The sequence below is a fragment of the Euprymna scolopes genome, chromosome 37, assembly GCF_053919585.1.
Source record: "Euprymna scolopes isolate OS-2025 chromosome 37, ASM5391958v1, whole genome shotgun sequence".
Taxonomy (NCBI): Eukaryota; Metazoa; Mollusca; class Cephalopoda; order Sepiida; family Sepiolidae; genus Euprymna; species Euprymna scolopes.
The window spans coordinates 68,012,140-68,032,158 of record NC_136518.1 but is presented as its reverse complement, the minus strand read 5'-3'; the positions used below and the strand labels follow the sequence as shown (position 1 = coordinate 68,032,158).

Here is a 20,019-nt window from a genome sequence, read left to right as displayed (position 1 = left end):
TTCCTCAAAAATATATAATACGCATTTTTTTAGTTGGTCTTTTTGCTAAGATCAAAGTGTAGTATCTGTTCTTAGAATTAAAGCGGTTTCATCCTCCCCCCACCACCCCCACAAAGTTAATATAAATTATGCATCTTTTTTTAATAGGAGATAATGCTCGGGAGAAAATTAAGCTGTATAAGACGGTTACTTGGTCTTTTGGCTAAGATCAAAGTGTAGTACCTGTTCTTAGAATTCAAACTAATATACGAAACATATATAATACGCTTGTTTTTTACTTAGCCTTTTTGACTAAGATCAAAGTGTAGTATCTGTTCCTAAGTCTGGGATGTGATCAAATACAATCACTCACATGTCTGTTTATTTACATTTTAAAACGCAGTAAAACGAATGATTAAGAACAAAGTGTGTTAACGGCCCCCTGCTTAGTCCTCAGTCATAAAAGAAAACTCCTTTCAGAGCATGCTCATTGTTTTGTTTAGCTTCAGAGCCCTCTTTGTATGTTGGATTTTCTCCACATTAAAAACCGACTTTGTGTCTAACATTGTCCTCGTAGGGATGCAACTAAAAAAATAAGGCTAATAATAGATCATAAAAGAAAACCATCAAGTATTTAAAAATGAAAAAAAAAACTACTAAACCTTCGATACACGATACAAGTACTTAAGACGTTGCCAGCTTCAGTTTGAAATTTTCGGGAAATGGCGTCATATTCTTTTTTTTCTAAATTACTTAGTATTATAATGCTGCTTGCAGCAATTCGTGTGTTGACGTTGCGTAATAGAAATCCCCATTATTTATCTGGACTAAAAAAATCTATAATTTAGACTTGTCAAGATGTAAATATTTTATGGTTAGAAATATTTGTTTTCTAGTTTCTGGGAAATTTCGTAAAAACAATGAAAATTCATGAACGCATGATCATATTTTTCTAGATTTTATTGCAAAGGCAATAGAAAAGATGTAATACAAATACAGTATTTGATCATAAGCTGAGGAACACTTAATAAATTATAAAGAATGTTGTATTGTTTATTATATATATATATATATATATATAATTAACAAAGACTGTTCTTATATATATATATATATATATATATATATATATATATATATATATATATATATATATACTAGCATTTCAACCCGGCGTTGCCGGGTGTTCGGATGTGTATGTTGGGCAAACAAAAAAAAAAAAAAGGTGGTAGTAGGAAGGCAGGCTCGAACCCGTACCCCAAAGGAGGAAAAGAACGGGGTAAAACCTAACTTTTATGCTGTTACGACCACCGCCAAACTGGAAGCGACATTTATTAAAATTAAGGCTAGACAATCTAAAGGAGAGGATAACTTTCAAAAATATCGGCGAAACAAGTGCTCCCCCCTGTAGAAAAGTGCTTAGTTGAAGGGGAAGATATTAATTTTTTTAGACAATTTTTCGATATTTATCGTATGAAAGGTCCAACTTAAAAAGGATACTAATCTTGGTAAAAACTAAAAATTTACGACCCAAACTGATGAAAACGCTTGCCCTATCTCTGAATACCCTTTATGTAAAATTTCAAATATTTAGACCAGAAATTGTCTGAGTAATTTGGAAGAAACCGCAGAGGTCATTTTTTTTTAAAATTTGACCCCTATTATGGCTCCTTAAAATTTACTGTTTTGGGCTCAATTCAAGTTATTAAGTTAGATCAATGCCCAAGGAACCTATATCTAAAATTTCAAGTGCGTAGACAAAAAATTGTCGGAGGAGTTTGGTAGAGTACTCAAAGGTCAAATCGTTGAACTTTGACCCCTTAATCGCCAAATTTCTGGCCACAAACCGATCGATTTTCCCAAATCTCAGTAGCGTTTATATCAAATTTCGAGTCTGCAGACGTAAAATTGATAGAATTATTTCGTAGGGAAATGTACACAGACACGCACACGTTCACTTATATATATATATATATAAATAAATATATATATATATACATATATATATTAAGAACAGACACACAGACACACACACGTTAACTTATATATATATATATATATATATATATATATATATATATATTAAGAACAGTTTCTTTTCACTTCTAAAAACTTGTTAAGTATTTAGTGATTTGAAGAGCATTTAATACAAATAGGATGATGCAATGCGTTTGCCCGTTCCTTTATTCAAGACGAGTTATGTTAAACGCACAGAAACCAGATCAGATAAGTCTGAAATATTAGCTAAATATATTCTGAACCGACGAGTTTGTAACGTGGGTATATATTTTAATCGTACATGATGATTTTTTTATCTTGTTTACGTCTAGTATATTTAATGTGTGTGACGTTTTCAAGTACGTTGTCTGATGTATAAATGTTCTTTCTTTTTGATGTGTCTATAATAGTTATCTGACTTGTCGACACACTAACAAGTCTATGGATAGAATGTCGAATAAATATATTTTACAGTTGTGATAGGCAAAAAAAGAAAACGATATACCTTCAATCACAACTATTTTCTTCTGTTCCGACGTACTCCTGAAATGTAACCATGTGTCTGGCAAGAAACTCAAACAGCTAAGTTGTTTCATATTTTCATTTATTGTTATTGTGAGTCGTTTATTGTCAACAACCACGTATATTTATTTTCCTAATCCCGTGCTTTTATGACCCTGTCTACTACACAACTGTTACAGGGTGTCAAACTCTACGTTTTACGTGTAATCAAAAGCTCATTTCCCATTACAGCAAAATATATCACTTGTTGTTTTTTCCAAATGTATTTTATCTATCTTCTTTATCCTTAAACTTAAATTTCTAAATGTAAATATAACTATCAGAATGACATTTTATCCATTAAGTTACATTCCCTAAAACTAGTAGTGGAGAATATTTTAGCTGTAAATATTTATTCCGCTTTAATTAAATTCATTCTGCCATTCTACTTTTACAAATCATAATATTGAATCATTGTAATACTCATCATAAAATCGACAATTTAAATTTCATGTGTTTTCCGGCAGACTAACAGCATAATACATATGAGGGCGGTGCAATAAGTTTTACTTATTTTAAATATCATCGTAAAAATGAAAAAGTAATTAAGAACACACTTTTAAACCCGACTTATGAGCAAAAAAGAGTTATTGATCGATATAATAATTAAATGAATGATTTTGTGCTACGAAACTTATATGCTTAATGTGTATGTCATATCTGCTTAAAGATGTGCCAATCTGCAGAACAATGCAGGGTTATCTGAGATGCCATGGACAAGGAGATGGGGAGAACTTAATCTGATGGCGATCATCTGGAATGATTCAGCAATGATCATGTATATATATATATATATATATATATATATATATATATATATATATATGTGTGTGTGTGTGTGTGTGTGTGTATCAGTATATGTGAATATATATATATATATATTATATTATTATTATTATTATTATTATTATTATTATTATTACATTTTCACCCCAAACAAGACATATTGCCACTTTGATGTTTGACTATCAGGGACCTAAGTACTGTATAAGGAGTTTAGCAGCAAAGTGATTGAACTTCTGCATGTCAGTACCGTTTGGGGAAGAAGAAAACCGAAAGTGAAAATCAAAATCCTGCCGTTCTGGGGAAGAAGCTATTAGAGTAAAAGGCTTTCTTACATCTAGGGATCTCTACTGTGTAGAGATGGGACTTTGCTGCTTGTCGGGTTTGTCGGGGGTATTTACGTCGAGGGGGTACAAGAGCTTGTAGTTCATCAGAGCACCCACCATTAAAATACTTGTACAACAGGCAGAGGGATGCTACATTTCGTCGGTGGGACAGGGACTAAAGTTTAGATTACAATTCAGGGCCTATTAGGTTGGCGACTCTCTTTTGGACCCTGTCCAGGAGTTAGAAAGCAAATGCACCAGCCCAAATGTGACAGCAACACTCCATACATGGGCGAATGGGTTCTTTGGAGGGGTACAGGATACTTTCAGGCGTAAGTAATTTCATAGCACGATAGAGAGAGAGACCCCACTTTCTTTTCAACAGCCTTAGGAATGATCTAAATGTATCTATTCAAACTCGTTTCCTGTGAACGTTAAGCCAAGGACCTTGAACGAAGTGCTCTCGGGTAAAATATCTCTAGCCATAGTTATTAGTGTTTGGTAAGGTTTCAGATAATTATTAAAGGAAACTAGCTTTGTCTTGTCAGTGTTGAACGTAACCATCCATTTATGATCTCATTCAATTACAGACTGAAGATCTTCCTCTAGGGTTTCGTCTATTACCTTAGATATGTGCTCATAAGTTTTACCCACGTGCCTGCTATAGAGTGTGGTGTTATCGGCAAATACACCCATCTCAGAGACAATTTTATCAGGTAAGTCATTTATGATTATCAGAAATAATAAAGGCTCAAGGATCTATCTCTGATGTACACCCGCATTTATATCAAATTTTTGGACGTACGCCCATCGAGTACAACCTGAATGCTTCTCTCATTTAAGAAGGCTATACTTATGCTAAGTATTCGTCACGTAATATCATCGGATTTTGTTTTCATGAGAAGACCATCGTGCCATAGCCTGTCAAAAACCTAAGATATATCTAGGGCTACTGCCATCCCCTTCTCTGTTTATCCAGTGCTTGGTATATTCGTTAAGAGATTACAGTTAGAATATCGGCAGTAGAACGGGCTTGCCTAAATCCCTAGTGCTGGTCTGACAGAAGTTTAGAAGCTGTAAGGTGGGTGAGTGAAGCTTGATTAATTAAGGACTCAAATATTTTGGAGAAATAATGCTAATTATACATACGTATATATATATATATATATATATATATATATATATATATATATATATATATATATATACCATACACACATACATATGTTTCGCCCGTTTTATGGGAGCTCCCTCAGCTGGGATGGTCAATTACTTATATATATATATATATATATATATATATATATATATATATGTGTCTATATGCTCATACATATATATATATATATACATATATATATATAAAGCTGAACGTCTGTGTGTGTCTGCTCACGAATAGGTTCCTATATGGTTGACTATTATAGGAAATTTATCACAGATAATAACAGAAGATGTATCGAGATACAGTAATGGGTACGTTTGATCTGGCATAATGATGATTCCTTGAAATTGTTATGTCTGCGTCCACAAAGTATGGAAATAAAAAAAATTAAAAATTAAAAAACAGACGTTTACCAGTGTTTTGGATATGGATGTACATAATAATACTTTGATAATATGTTTTAACTTAAATAGGGATGGTATAATAAAATTGTGGGCTCTGCGTTCGCGCCTGGCCTCCATAGAATGGAAATAGGCACAAACTTTAATGAAGACTTTTCATATCTATCTGCATAAGTATACTTTGATAATTATGTTTCAGTTTGAAGAAATATGGTATAATAAAATCATGGGGGGGGTCGTTCGCACCTGACATCTATAGAATGGAAATATGCCACAATATTTAACAAGTTTTATTAATATAGATCCACAGAATATTGTGATAAGTGTTTCAGTGTGAACAGGTATGGTATAAAAAATTATGGGGTTTATCTATTTTATTTTTACTTCCATCATATTTTGCTTTGGTTTTGATGCACCCTAAATTCGAAGCTATCTCTTTACAACCCTTCCTTTTTATAACCTATCATATTTTCATAAATCAGAGTCCATTTTCTGTAGGCTGTTTTGTAACCCAGTCAACGATGGGTACATTTGCTAGTATATATGTATATGTATTTATGTGTATATTTAAGTATATATGTATATATCTGTATATTTATGTGTATATGTATATATCTGTATATTTATGTGTATATGTATATATCTGTATCTTTATATGCATATATGTTTATTTATGTATCTGTAGATATGTGTATGCATGTGCATATGTATGTTTGTATATATATATATATACATATATATATATATATGGGTGTTTGTATACATGTATGTATGTATTTATATCTGTATGTATGTATATTTGTATTCATGTATTTACGTGTGTACATATATGTATATAGCTATAAAAGTGAACGTGTCTGTGTGTGTGTACATTTCTCTACGCTATAACTCTGACAATTTTTAGTCTACAGACTCGAAATTTTATATACAGGGTACTGAGATGTGGGACTATCTATGTCATCCGTTGTCGGCCAGAAATGTCGCTGTTAACGGGCAAAAGTTCATGGATTTGACCTTTGAGAACTCTACCAAACTCCTCCGATAATTCTGGGTCTAAACACTTGAAATTTTAGATATAGGTTCCTTGGAAATGGATCTAACTTAATAATTCGATTTGAGCCCAAAACAATAAATGTTAAGCTGTCATAATTAGGGTCAAATTAAAAAAAAAAATGACCGGTATTTTTTTTTTGTTTTCTCAGCATACACCTCCAAACACCCGGGCAATGCTGGGCACCCACGCTAGTATATATATATATATATATATATATATATATATATATATATATATATATATATATATGTGTGTGTGTGTGTGTATGTGTGTGTGTGAAATTGTATATATTTATTGATTTTCTTTTTTCTTGCAGGTAAGTGAATGTATTTCTCTTCAAGAAATGTAAATACAGAACCTACTGAGGTTAGTGAAATCCATATATCATATATATTCTCTACGTCCCTACTAACTTAACGGAATGATAAAACGTCTTAAAAGAAATTCATTTTTCTTTTTCACTAAAGGAGAAAATATCTTTTTTGGAAAGTAAGTTTGCAAATCTCTTTGTCAACTATATATAATGTACCATATATTACCTCTGCATGAATTTTCACTATTCACAGTAATGTAAATAGTAATGCTTGGTATAAACTGATTTATAATAAGTTTGCTTCCGTGAAACCAGCAGGCAATACATTTTATCAAAACTTGGGAAAGTCCATTTCGCTATAAAAGACAATCTGCGATTTTATATATATCTTCAAGCGCCATTTTTATTAATCGAAATAATCACGTGTATTTACGTGGCTACCGAGAGTAAGAACAATGCCGATGCACACGATAGCATAACGTCACTTCCTAATTAAGTTAGAGGTATAGAAAGCTTCCGGTATTCAACCACGTGGGCAGGATATATATATATATATATACATATATATATATATATATATATATGTGTGTGTGTGTGTGTGTGTGTGTGTGCGTGTAAAGGTTTATGTGTATGTGTGTGTGTATGTATGAAACCCGTGTATGTCCGTTTCTGTGTGTCTGGCTCTATTTTTCCAAGTACATTACCTACGACAGATGAAAGAACGAAGAGCAGCGAATGACGGGTCAATTGATTTCATTTTTGTGGACCACTGTTATATAGTTCGTGTGTCTGTGCCCTAGTTTCTTAGGGGTTAGAAGTAAAAAAAAATGTAACTTGGCAACCATAAATCGACTTATCTTCCTTTTATACGCATGGACGAATATTGATTTACGCGTAAACATTGGTTCATTTTAACTATTCCTGGCCCATCTGATAATAGCTCAAACAGAAACGACTAATGCTTAAGCGTGAATTGTTTTGGTTTTTAATCTAGCTGATGGTAGCTAAGTCATTTAACTTTTTTTTTTTAATTACATTTTCACCCCAAACAAGGCGCGTTGCCACTTTGGTGTAGGGGGCTACTATCAGGGGCAGCAACTACTGGGGCACTATGTTGAGATTTGGGCAGAAAATGTTGGTTCACGTTACCCTTGAACTTCTGCATGTCAATACAGTTGGGGAAGCAGGAACTTGGAATGGAATTCCAGAGTTTAGCGGTTCTAGGGAAGAAACTACTGGGGTAGATAGATCTTTTACATCTAGGGATCTCTACTGTGTGGGGTGGGATTTAGCTGCCTGTCGGGTTTGTCGAGGGTGTCTACGTTGTGGAGGCACAACTGTCTGCAGTTCGTCAGAGCATTCACCATTAAAATACTTGTAGAACAGGCAGAGGGATGCCATGTCTCGTCGATGGGACAGAGGCTGAAGCTTAGATGCAAGTTCAGGACCTATCAGATTGGCGACTCTTTTTTGAACCTTGTCTAGGAGCGAGAGACTAGTAGCAGATGCACTGGCCCAAATGTGACAACAATACTCCATACATGGGCGAATGGTGGCCTTATAGAGGTACAGGATATTTTGAGGTGTCAGCAGTTTTCTAGCACGGTAGAATCAAGACTATATATTGTGTACAATATAATAATCAATAGAGAATTGCTCTATAATAACAAATAAAAAAAACTGCATTACTTGAAATATAATAAGTATTATTTTCGGCCGTGCATTGTTAGGCGAACTGCACGTAAGAATACAAAATCGGTTCATGCTCTACAGCATTAGTTCACAAGAGTATCAACAAAAGCATTTCATATTAGCGTCGTAAAATATATAAAAAATATCAAGTTTCTATGAATGTTTAATATTTTTTTATCAAAATACATATTTTGAGAAAGGACAGATTATTGTCCAGAATATTAATATTAAAATTCTATTAAAGTCTACAAATTATTTCGCGCGTGTGTGTGTGTGTTTTTTTTAATTTTTGTGTGTGTTTTTCAACCTACACGCCTTTTTTATTATTGAAATCTATACACAATTTCGGTAATTGTTCAGATGTAACTTACGAGCAGCTCGGCTTTGCCCATAACATGGCGTCAACCGCCGGCTTTCGCCGAGCTTCAACAATTTTCAAAGCATAACAACGCTATTCAAGTGAAATACCGAAGAAAATAAATATAATAAAATTGACATAAAAAATATATATGTACAAACGGAATAAACAGGAGACAACGACCAGCCATAACAATTTGTTTGAGTTTTGTCACAGTTATATTTTTCAACTCTTTTTTTATGTCAAACCAAAATTGAACACAATATCAAAGAAAACTCATTTTTTTTATTTTCTATATATTTTGTTTAATAAAGTTTTAAAAAATAACTTTGATATTTGGTATTTTTCATTTTTTTTTTAATTTTTTGTATATTATTGTAACTTATGTGAATTAAATTGTTTTTTTTTGTTTTTTTTACTTTTCATGATTGTTTATTTCCTAGAGGGTGGAGGCTGCGTGCTAGGAAAACGATTTTTTAAATAATAAATGAAATTAAGACGGCCGAAATATTTCCTTAGGTTTATGTATACTTTTCCACGGTCGTATCCGACCATGTTAAATTGGGATGAGTAGATAGAGCGGATGGATGTGGAAGACATTTCGTCAATACGGTCGAGTAGTTTTCCGATATATAGTTTAAGATAGAGAGAAAAGAATTATTACCAGCTTTCTGTCTTCATATCAACTCGAAATCATAACTGTCGAGAAGCTACCGGCTAGTCACTTTGATTATTTTTCTCCAATATTTTCCACAAAGATAGTCTGCTACTTTCTCGTGCTTACAGTTACATGTTCCGAGTAAAGTCGAGCAGACGATGAATTACGTCTAATTCAAATTCTGTTCAACTATATATATATATATATATATACATATATATATATATATATATATATATATATATATATATTATTTACGAGAATAATTATTGCATACCTACAGACAATAGTGTTTCATCCTTTCGAGAATTATCAGTGCAGAGTGTTATGATTAACGCTAATCGAGAGATTCGAACCGCGGCAACTGAAGTTATGTTAAGCTTCATTAGCAAGCTACCTCAACCACGATAGATACAGTTGAAATTAAACATTTATTCTTATTAAATGCTTTTAACGTTAGTCAGAGTGATCTAATAATTATATTACGATCTGCGCATACAAGGTAAGTTGACAGACTTTATTACAACAGAAAATGCTCAACGATAAGAAACAAGTTTCTTAAAGGGGCTGACATTATTATTTACTAGAATAATTATTAAATGCCTACAAACACTAGTGTTTCATCCTTTCGGGAATCATCGGTGTAGGGTGTCAAGATTAACGTCAGTCGAGAGATTCGAACACCGGCAATAGAAGTCATGTCTGGCTTCATTAGCAAGGATCCCAACAATTCGGTTACCTCAACCGCGATATATATATATATATATATATATATATATATATATATATATGTGTGTGTGTGTGTGTGTGTGTGTGTGTTTGACAGTGTCTGTGTCGTAGCACAAAATCAATCACTTAATTTTTATATCAATAAGTGAATCTATTTGCCCAAACTCATCAGAAGAAATCACAACAATCAATTAACCGAAAGAAATAAAATGTGTTTGGACACGATTAAAAATCCGAAAATAGGAAGAGAAGCTGCAAATATCTTATAGTTCGCTTACATTACATATATATAAAATTGGGTCTTGATAGGTTTCCACGAGAGTATTAGATGTGAGGTTCATGTTATGATTAAGAGTTCATCAGGAGTGAATGATTAAGTCCCCATTACACTCACTCCCAAAGTTTTTTTTTTTACTCGACAAAGGGTTCTAGTACTTTTTTATTATTTGACTCAATAATTAAAGGATCGGTTGCGTTCTATAGCTACTTAAGTCGAAAATTCAGATATTGTCTCAATTGCGATTTTTTTTCAGTGTCAGGCATAGTTAGGATCATCCAACTGACGCTTTTTTACTTGATTAACGTGTCTTGTATGCGGGAATTTAAGACCTTAAATTATGTACACCATATTTCCAATACTTTTGCTTATTACGTCCAGTTTTCAAGATTTGTTTTTTTTTTAATTTTGAAGAAAACTTTTTTGTAGGCAATAGCGTTTCAATAGTAGTACAGTTCTTGACAGTTCTTGACAATAAAATATTCCCCCATCACAGAAATCTATTCGCTGTGTAGACATTTTTATCAACCCAAAAATGGTCAATAGAAGTTTACCTTCGGTTATCAAAAAAAAAATCGGCAGTGTAAATATTGATGGAACTATATAAAAACAGCAATAACTTCTTTCTCGGCTTGTGAATAGTGTGTTTCCCTCGAAAGCAGATATCTCTCCGTGAGTATTATTGAATTTTTTACTTTAGTCTGGCATTTTCTGTAAGATATAGACCCTATTCCGTACGAACTTTCATCGCTTGCGAATATATTTAGTTCTGGGTCATAGTAGATGATAAAAACATCTGAGGTCAATAATTTTTTTATTTTATTTTATCCAATGCCGTCTAGCATATCCACACTCTGTCCTTTTCAGTAGCTCTTCCAGTGAGGCCTGGTAGTCGCCTAAATTAGAAATCAATATCTGATACTAGTTCAGTAAGCTTTCCCAAACTTTATAATTCTGCATTATTATGGGGGTCCGCATATGCTTTATAGCTATGCCATTTTTCGAATCCGGTCTCTTACCTTTTTGTCGATGACGTGTCCCAAGTATTTGATTTCTTCAATGAAGAAATCACACTTTCATTCCTTTTCTTTTAAATAAAAAAAAATCTTGTGTTCGAAAGAGACTACCTTGTGCACATGATCTGGATGTTGTATGGTCTCACTTATTACGATAATACCGTCAAGGTATGCAATCGCAAAATTACATTTGCCTGAGAGAGTATCCGTAATTTTCTTGAAAAGAAAAATGGTGGGCGCTACCATTATGTCGAAAATAACCTTTCTAATTTGGATAACCTCTTATGAGTGTTAATACAAAATAAATTCAAAGTATTTTTATAACTAGAGTTTGAAGGTATGTGTCACCCAGATTGACTCGAGAAGATTATTCCTCGTTTAGCTTTGTGATAAAATCTATGAAAAGGGCACCTGTATTATTTTAGTACTGAGTTTAAAGCAACATAATAGTCGGCAAAAACGCACATACGTTTTACTTCTTCATTGCATGAACTGTAGGAGTTGCTTATAAACTGAATTTGACTTTCGAAGTCTTTCAATCTCCTCGTAATTTTTTCCAGCATAGGGCAGTTTTTTTTCTTGAATACTGGCTGCGTATTATCTTTGAGTACGAATCTGGCTGACATTTTTGTGAATTTTCCAATACCGTCTGAGAAATATATTTTCCAAATTATTTTTATTGTGACTTGAGATGTTCTTTCTCTGTCGTTATATCTTCTGAAGTTTTTGAAAAAAATATTAATTGTCAAATATCACAAATTCTATTGTTACATCCAATCTGTCTTCAAAAGATTTGATGTATTTATTAACAATTGAATATATTTAATTTCTTTGTCGTACTATTAAACATAACATTAGCGATTAAGTCAACATCCAAATTAATTTTCGACATTGTCACTCTTCTTATTGTTTCGCAAGACTTACTTTTATTGTAGAATATGATTTTAACATGTATATAGCTTTTTTAGGTACGTGACGCCGAATTCTCTAATGTTATTTACATCATTTTTTAACGCTAACCACCGTTAGCAGTCTTTCTGAGGTTCGTCTCACTTTTTAATTTAGTTAAAACTCTGCATTGAATTCCAGAGTATTTTACTGATACAAATCCTCGTACAGTTATTAGGATTTTTAAAACGTCAGCACTAAATTCAGTTAGTTTGAAATCGTCACAATTTTGTATCGATGCAAATAGTAAATAGTCCTTGATTTACTTTAGATATTTCAAAATTTTATGATGTAAGAGCGTTTTACCACTGAGCAGTGCGTTTATGAATTATACGCTTCCATTGCAGGTTAAATTAAATCAGCGAATTTGTTGTTCTGTTGATCCCAGTTTTCTGAATAAGCGAGGGAAGTGGTTAGAGTCCACCTAATCGGAACAATCATTGTGTAGATATCATCATAATTTCTGAAAGACAAGACGAAGTCATGTCTTCGTCAGGATCGAAAATATAATTGTACTTTTATTTGCAGATTGCGCTTTTGAAACGTACTCTTACTTACCCTGTGTTTATGAGTAAAAGTTGTAAGAAATCCTTCGCTTGTTCCAGTAACAGTTTTGTTGTTGCTTCATTTTGTATTATAACAATTCAGCCTGTTATTATTCGTTTTCTTTTTTCATCTAGTATTCATTCAATTCAGACTGTCAATCTTCGTATTTTGGGCTGTTTTCAATTTAATATTTTAACAGTTGTGCAATAGTTGATTTAACGTTTTCCATAATGTCTTATTTTCTTATTTGATGAGAGGAAAAATGGATATGGCTTTGAATGTTTTAAAACTAATTCACAAGTCTCACGTAGCCTATTTTTCTTTCTTAAGATAATCTCCTCATCTTACATCGTATTGAACATCGCATTTACTCATCTTATATCTAATTAAACATAACATTTACCCATCTTACATCTAATTGAAAATCACATTTACCCATCTTACATATAATTGAACATCACATTTACTCACCTAACATATAATTGAACATCATATTTATTAATCTTACATCTAATTGAACATCACATTTACCTATCTTACATATAATTGAACATCACATTTATCCATCTTACATATAATTGAAATCACATTTATCCATCTTACATATAATTGAACATCACATTTATTTATCTTACATCTAATTGAACATCACATTTATTCATCTTACATATAATTGAACAACACATTTATTCAACTTACATCTAATTGAACATCGCATTTACTCATCTTACATCCGATCGAACATCACATAGATTATTCATGAGTTATTTGTATTTTCACAAAATGATGTAACTTGATTGCGTATCTAAACACTAATAATATGAAAGGAAAAATAAAAAAAACAAACGTTTTGCTCTTCAACCCAGTATGATACATTGAAATTCATAATCGTTTGCGGTTTGTTTATATATTCGCACATTCTGTAATCTTTGAGTATATGTTTGAATCGAGTTCGTCCCATAAAAACTCTCATTAAGAAACATTGCAATACTTACGTTGTCCACCCCGTCCAGAAGTATGGGATATACTTCTAGAAAGAAGAATTAAGTAGAGTTATGCACCAGTTACCAAAGTATTAATTGCTGGAGACGCCCCTCCATGGGATTAATGGACTATATCATGACGTCAGTTCGTCCGGTGACATCACTTCCGGTATCGAGTACCGGTGCCCCACAGAGATTGGCACGCAACTAAGGAGGTCGCGTGCAAACGCCCTACCGTTGAAGAATGGTATCTCAAAAACTGCTTTTGTCTGTAGTATATGCGAATACATGTTCAGTCCTAAAAATCCCGTGTTCTTCGTTATTATTGCCATATAACCTCATAACAACTGGCAACGTCGGATTCGATTTTCACACGGGTTAACTCCACAAAAAAAGTAAACGAATTTGACTTCCAAAAAACTTCGGATTACGTTCTAAAACATAATTCTAAAAACAAAACATGTAGCGAATACATGGCAATTCGCTCGACTTGATTGTAAGTTTAATCTTTTTGTCTCTATATTTAAATTAAAAAGAACTGTGCTAAACGCATTTTCTTAAGGTCGTAAACGTTAATTTTGTTGCTTATTGTAAGAAGGAAGACAAAAGAGAAAAGTAGATACCCAATGTCACCGCGAGAACAATTTCTAATTAGAACTTGTCTACGGTTTATTCTTATGCAAATTTGGGCATTTTTCAAATGAAGTGAAAAGGGTTATTTGCCTTTGTTTTTTTCAACTAACTTATGCAATACTTTAATGGGAGAGAACTGCCCCTCCCTTTTCATTTTACGTGGAATAAAAGAAATACGTTTTCATTGAGTGGAGTTTTCTGAAATATTCTATTTTTAACTGTTATTTCTCAAGTGAAAGTTTTTCTTTTTGTTCCTCGTGGGGACAACTTCTCCTCCTTACATACAAAAAAAACCCTAGACATTTGGGTTAACTTCCAGACAATTCGAGAATTATTTCTATTCTTTTGCAACTGTAGTGTATCACAGTATATTTATTTTCTGTTTTTGTTTCGCAAGTAAAAAAGAAGAATTTTGCCCACCTTCATATTGAGTTATCTCTAAGGTTTTACCAACAAGCAAGAAATAAATTGCTCTCTCCTAATACGCACGTACTCAGGGAAAGAGCATTTGCTTTTTATATTTATTATTTTATCTCTCTTCTCCAGTCAAATACAGAAATACTTTTTTCGTCCGTTTGGAAAAGCTATTACAAATGGAGGAGGTAAAAACAGTATTACTACAGCTAATCAAGGTCCAGATGGACCAGCAGCAAAAAGCTGAGGAAAAGTTAAAAGAACGTGATAAACAGCACAGTTACAATTTCAAGAGAGGCAACAAGCGTTGGAGAAGAGAATGCTTCTTCAACAAAAGAGACAAGAATAGATATTGTTAAAAATATTCGATAGAACAGAACACGGGGACAACAGTTTTGCTTTTCCCCAAAGTACAATATGGAACGCTATAGAAACGTTCAACCGGAGGTGAATGGAACGTTTGACGATTTCCATCGGAGATATGAGGACCTATTCACCGTGGATTGTCAAGAGTGGGGCAGCGCTAGAAAAAGTTAATTTTGAGGAAATTAGGGACCACAGAATATAGCAAGTTTGTGGATTATATTCTTCACAGGAAGACGAGTGAATTGGAATTTTCTGAAGCGGTCACACTTTTATCCGAACTGTTCAACCCGAATTCTAAGCTCTTTCATAGAAGATAGACGTACTTGAACCTGCAAAAAAGCGACGACAACGATTACCTAATCTTCGCGTTCGTGGTAAATAAATACTGCGATGATTTCCGTCTATCTGACTTATCGGCAGATAACTTCAAGTGTTTAATTTTTGCGCAGCGTCTAGTCTAACCAAAAACGCTTAGATTAGACGACGTGTTCTCTCTAGACTTGAGAGCGAACAGAGCGTCACCCCCAGAAGAGGGCTGATGATTATCAACGAGTAGTCTACATAAGAAACAACTCGAGACACGTCGAGGAGTCAGGCGCAACATTAGTAGAAGGACGACCTTAAGAACTGAAACATACTCATCCCGAAAAAGCAAAGCTGGAAGTAAGAAAACTCAGGCTACACCTAATAAGTACAACACAGTCACAAGACCCGGATCCCTTACAAGCCCGTGCTATCGCTGCGGCGGGAAACATTTGTCGAGTCAATGTTTTTACAAAGATTACTACAACGAATGTGGCAGGAAAGGCCACAAAGCGACCCAGTGCAGGAACAACAAGGACAAGAACAGCGTCAGACAGACTAGATTCGACTTGGGTTCGGATAAAAAAACCAGTGCAAATATGTCACAGATTACATTGCAAATAAATCTATGCATCTACAATTGGATTCCTGATCAGACCTGTCCATCATTAACCTTAAGACCTGGAAAAGGCTAAGAAAACCAAACATGCGGAAGACGAACAAATCAGCTCGAGCTGTGACAGGCGATAAAGGGGAATTTGAGGGAGAGCTCACACTCCCGGTGACCTTAAATTGTGCTACTAAAAACGGTAAAGTGTATATACATAGGACATCCGAAACCTTCTTCGGTACTGACTGGATGGAACGATTCGAATTGTGGCACCAACCTATGAATACATCTTATCATAGGGTAGAAGATTCGTTTACGGAAGCGCAACAACTGAAGGACGAGTTAAAAGAGAAAATTCCTGAAGTATTCTCACCAGGACTAGAAAAATATACAAAGCTATAGCAAGATTCGAACTAAAAGAAAACACTCTGTCCGTTTTCAAGAAGAAACAGACCGTCCAATTTGCAGCAATAGAGAAATCGAAAAAGGAAGCTTCAACGGAATCTGACAAAGGAAACTGCAAAACCTGAAGCTAAAAACACCCGCGCCAAAGGAATTCCCCAAGCCAAAGCAACCTAAAGATGCTGACAAAACTGATGAGAAACAAATACGCCATGCGGATAGCCTATCTAGGCTGATACCATTGAAAAGAGATTCGTTTGAAGATTGCATCATTGCCACTCTTCGAACGGAGATTTAAAGCAAAGCACTTCAACAGTTTCTACACCTGTATAGGATTATACCCAACCCGAACACACCAACAGCAGTCTCTCCTGCAGAAACGATGTTTGCGCGGAAAGTAGGATCCGTTTTTGACAAGCCCTTGGCCAAATAGTCAAGGCCACTAGTGCCCACTTATGTACCCAGTAAACGTTTCATATCAGGTGAAAGAATGTTTTTCAAAAGTTATAAAAACAACACATGATTCTGTGAGGTTAGTACAATTACTAAGAGAGTCGATGTTATGGTATATATCATCCAAGGACCAACATATACCCACAAACGTCACCAGAACCAACTAAGAAGATGTCGATCAGTTATAACCAGCGACAGTCCACCATTGGAAGATGAGTCGATAGACACTGTCTTCGAAACTTTTGATCTTGAACCTCCTCAACAAACACCTTCTGTAAAAGAAAAATTACCGAGCCATTGATGGTAACCCCTAAAAGGAAGAGGTACTGACAGCTTTTACGAACGAAAAGCCTGGGAGGAAGGTGTCACTTCCGGTATCGAGTACCGGTGCCGGGTGTAAGAGAATGACACGCGACCAAGGAGGCCGTGTGTAAACGCCCTACCGTTGAGGAATGGTATTGCTCAACATGGTTTTGCCTATAATATATGCGAATACGTGTTTGTTTCCTAAAAGTTATGTGTTCCTTTTTTCTTATTGCCATTTAACCTTATAACATTAATATAATCAGCACTAAAACATCTTATATCATATTTTTGTAAATCTATCATTTATACATAGTTTATATTTATTGTTTTAGACAATTTTAACAACCTTTAAATCTTTTTAATTTTTTAGGAAACTAATGTTTAATTCATAGAATTTCCTTTAAGCTTTTTAACTTATTTCTTATAATCTAAGAATATATTAGGTCTTTACTTAATTATTACACTGAACAAAGACATTCCGAGAAACTTGAAAATTAGTAACATATGTGTTTTATGCAACGATTCGCAGACCGTTTCGACATTTACTGATCTAATCAGGCAAGAAAAAATTAAAATTAACCAAGTTTAAAAGCTTTTTAATTGTAGAGGAGAAAAGTATTTTACCAGGTTTTTCGCGAGACATGGCTAAATGATCTTATGCTTTTTAATCGGAGAGCAAAACCTTAACTGCTATTATCTGTTGAAGAAAAAAAAAGTATATATATATATATATATATATATATATATATATATATATATATATATATATATATATACCTACAGTATATATGACCTTAAACTTTAATCGATGGTGAGGCCCCAGCTTGCGGGCTTTGGGGAGTGTGGATCCACCCTTTAATTGTGTTGCTCCCAGGTCCACTCTGACCCGGAATGGTATTACCTGTTAGGGTCCCAACTATGAGTTAAATAGAAACTGACTCGAGAAAAACAAATATATTCTATTGACAAAAATGTCTTCAAAATCACTGAATTCGGCATTAAATAACCTGAAAAGGGTTGATATGCCGTAAAACAAAAATAACCAACCAACCAACCCACAGTATAAAGTATAAACAGCTCACAAGAGCCATGGACACCTTACCAGCGTATTATATAATGTGATTATAATAATAAAATTACATCGCCGGAACAAGTGCCAACAAGATCATCATGAATAACAAATAGCAGAACGCCACCTGCAATAACGATCTTTTTTTATCTCGTAAAAAAAAAAAAAAATCAAACACAACACAAGAGAGGGCTACTCCATATCAGATTTTTACTCCGTCTATAACCCGTGGGGTAAGAAAAATCGTTTATCAAGAATCATTTCCCTATATTTATACCGGAGCATCTTAAAAGCATTTAAACCATTTGAAGACTTCCAATAAAGTGATGACTTTGCTCACCCACGCAAACTTTCAGTTACATGACGTCACATCCGTTTTTATTGCATAACACAATCGAATTATGCAAGTCCTGATATAACCAGGTTGACCCCGAATGAGGCTTAATTATTTGTTACGCTTTTACCTAACAAAATTATATACTAGCGAGCATACTCGCCCAATATTTTGCGAAGGAGACTAAAGACATTATACGAAACTAGAAAGTAAGACATAGTTGAAATTAATACGGTTTTAATCGAAAAATAAAATGGTGACAATTATTTTTGTTGCCATGGAAACAGCAGTTTCTTGATGTAGAAATAATTGGATAAAAAAAGTTTAGAACGATGAAAAACATAAACCGTAAAAAATAATAACAGAGGAATAAACGAGAGTCCAGCACAGAAACAGATAACTGGGTTTGTAATGTTTGATACTGCCAGAATCATACGACAGTGGCGGTGGAGGAGTGTGTGCGTGTGTTCAGGGAAGCGTGCACGGTTTTGGTTGACGTTAGCGTTATCTATGAATGAACACTAAGCTCACGGTTCAGCTTAATGATTAGAGAAACAACCATGCAAATAAATAAGTCACGGGTGTAGTAAAAAAATTTAAATAAGCCGTTTTTTCCCATTTCTATTAATTTGTGATACATAGTGTCATTCAATAGAAATACGATACAAAACTTACACGTAAAACAAAGAGCATCTTGAACTGTAAAATAAATTTTCCGAACAAAACAGACTTTTTATAAAATTATGTCTCCTCCATCTGATAAAATGTCTGCATTCTTTAAAACAATAATGTCTTCTTGGATAAGAAAAGTCATAATGAGTAATCAGACCACTTTAGATCCTTCAGAAGTAATGACCACTTATAATGATAAAAAGCTTGTTACCTATTTTTAAAATGATCTATCATTCCGAAGTTGCCTTGCCAAGTAAAATAATGGTATTTCATACTCTCTCTCTACTATATATATATATATATATATATATATATATATATATATATATATAATTCTATTTCAATAAAATAATTGGCGTAACAAAAACACAATGGTAACTACTCTACTGTCCATATATGGTGTAGTTTGACATAAAGTTAATAATTTCGTATTCTTCGGATAGCATAATTGATTTTTAAAAAATGGCAGGTTATTGAATCAATGATTATGCGCTACACAGTAGGTGCTGTAAAGAAATAAAAACGTCAACACTCTGAGAATAAACATGGGGAACGCCTAGAAATTTATAATATAGACCTTTAATCATTTATTAGTATATGGTCTTTAGTTTCATCGAGCTTAGTAGATTAACGGATTGATTACCAAAAAAATGTAAAAAAAAATAAATAAACT

General features: G+C 33.7%; 1 long non-coding RNA gene across 3 annotated transcripts in view; it reads left to right on the top strand.

Annotated features, from left to right (window-relative positions):
* Positions 1–7,057, top strand: part of LOC145261215 (uncharacterized) — a 915,235-nt gene extending 908,178 nt beyond the window's left edge. For 2 of the 3 annotated variants that reach the window (XR_013864423.1, XR_013864424.1), the window contains exon 5: positions 6,581–7,056. This is a non-coding gene — a long non-coding RNA (uncharacterized LOC145261215). Of the gene's footprint in view, positions 1–6,580 lie in introns of all 3 variants that reach the window. The other variant, XR_013864425.1, reaches the window with a different exon arrangement.
* The last annotated feature ends 12,962 nt before the right edge of the window (positions 7,058–20,019 follow it).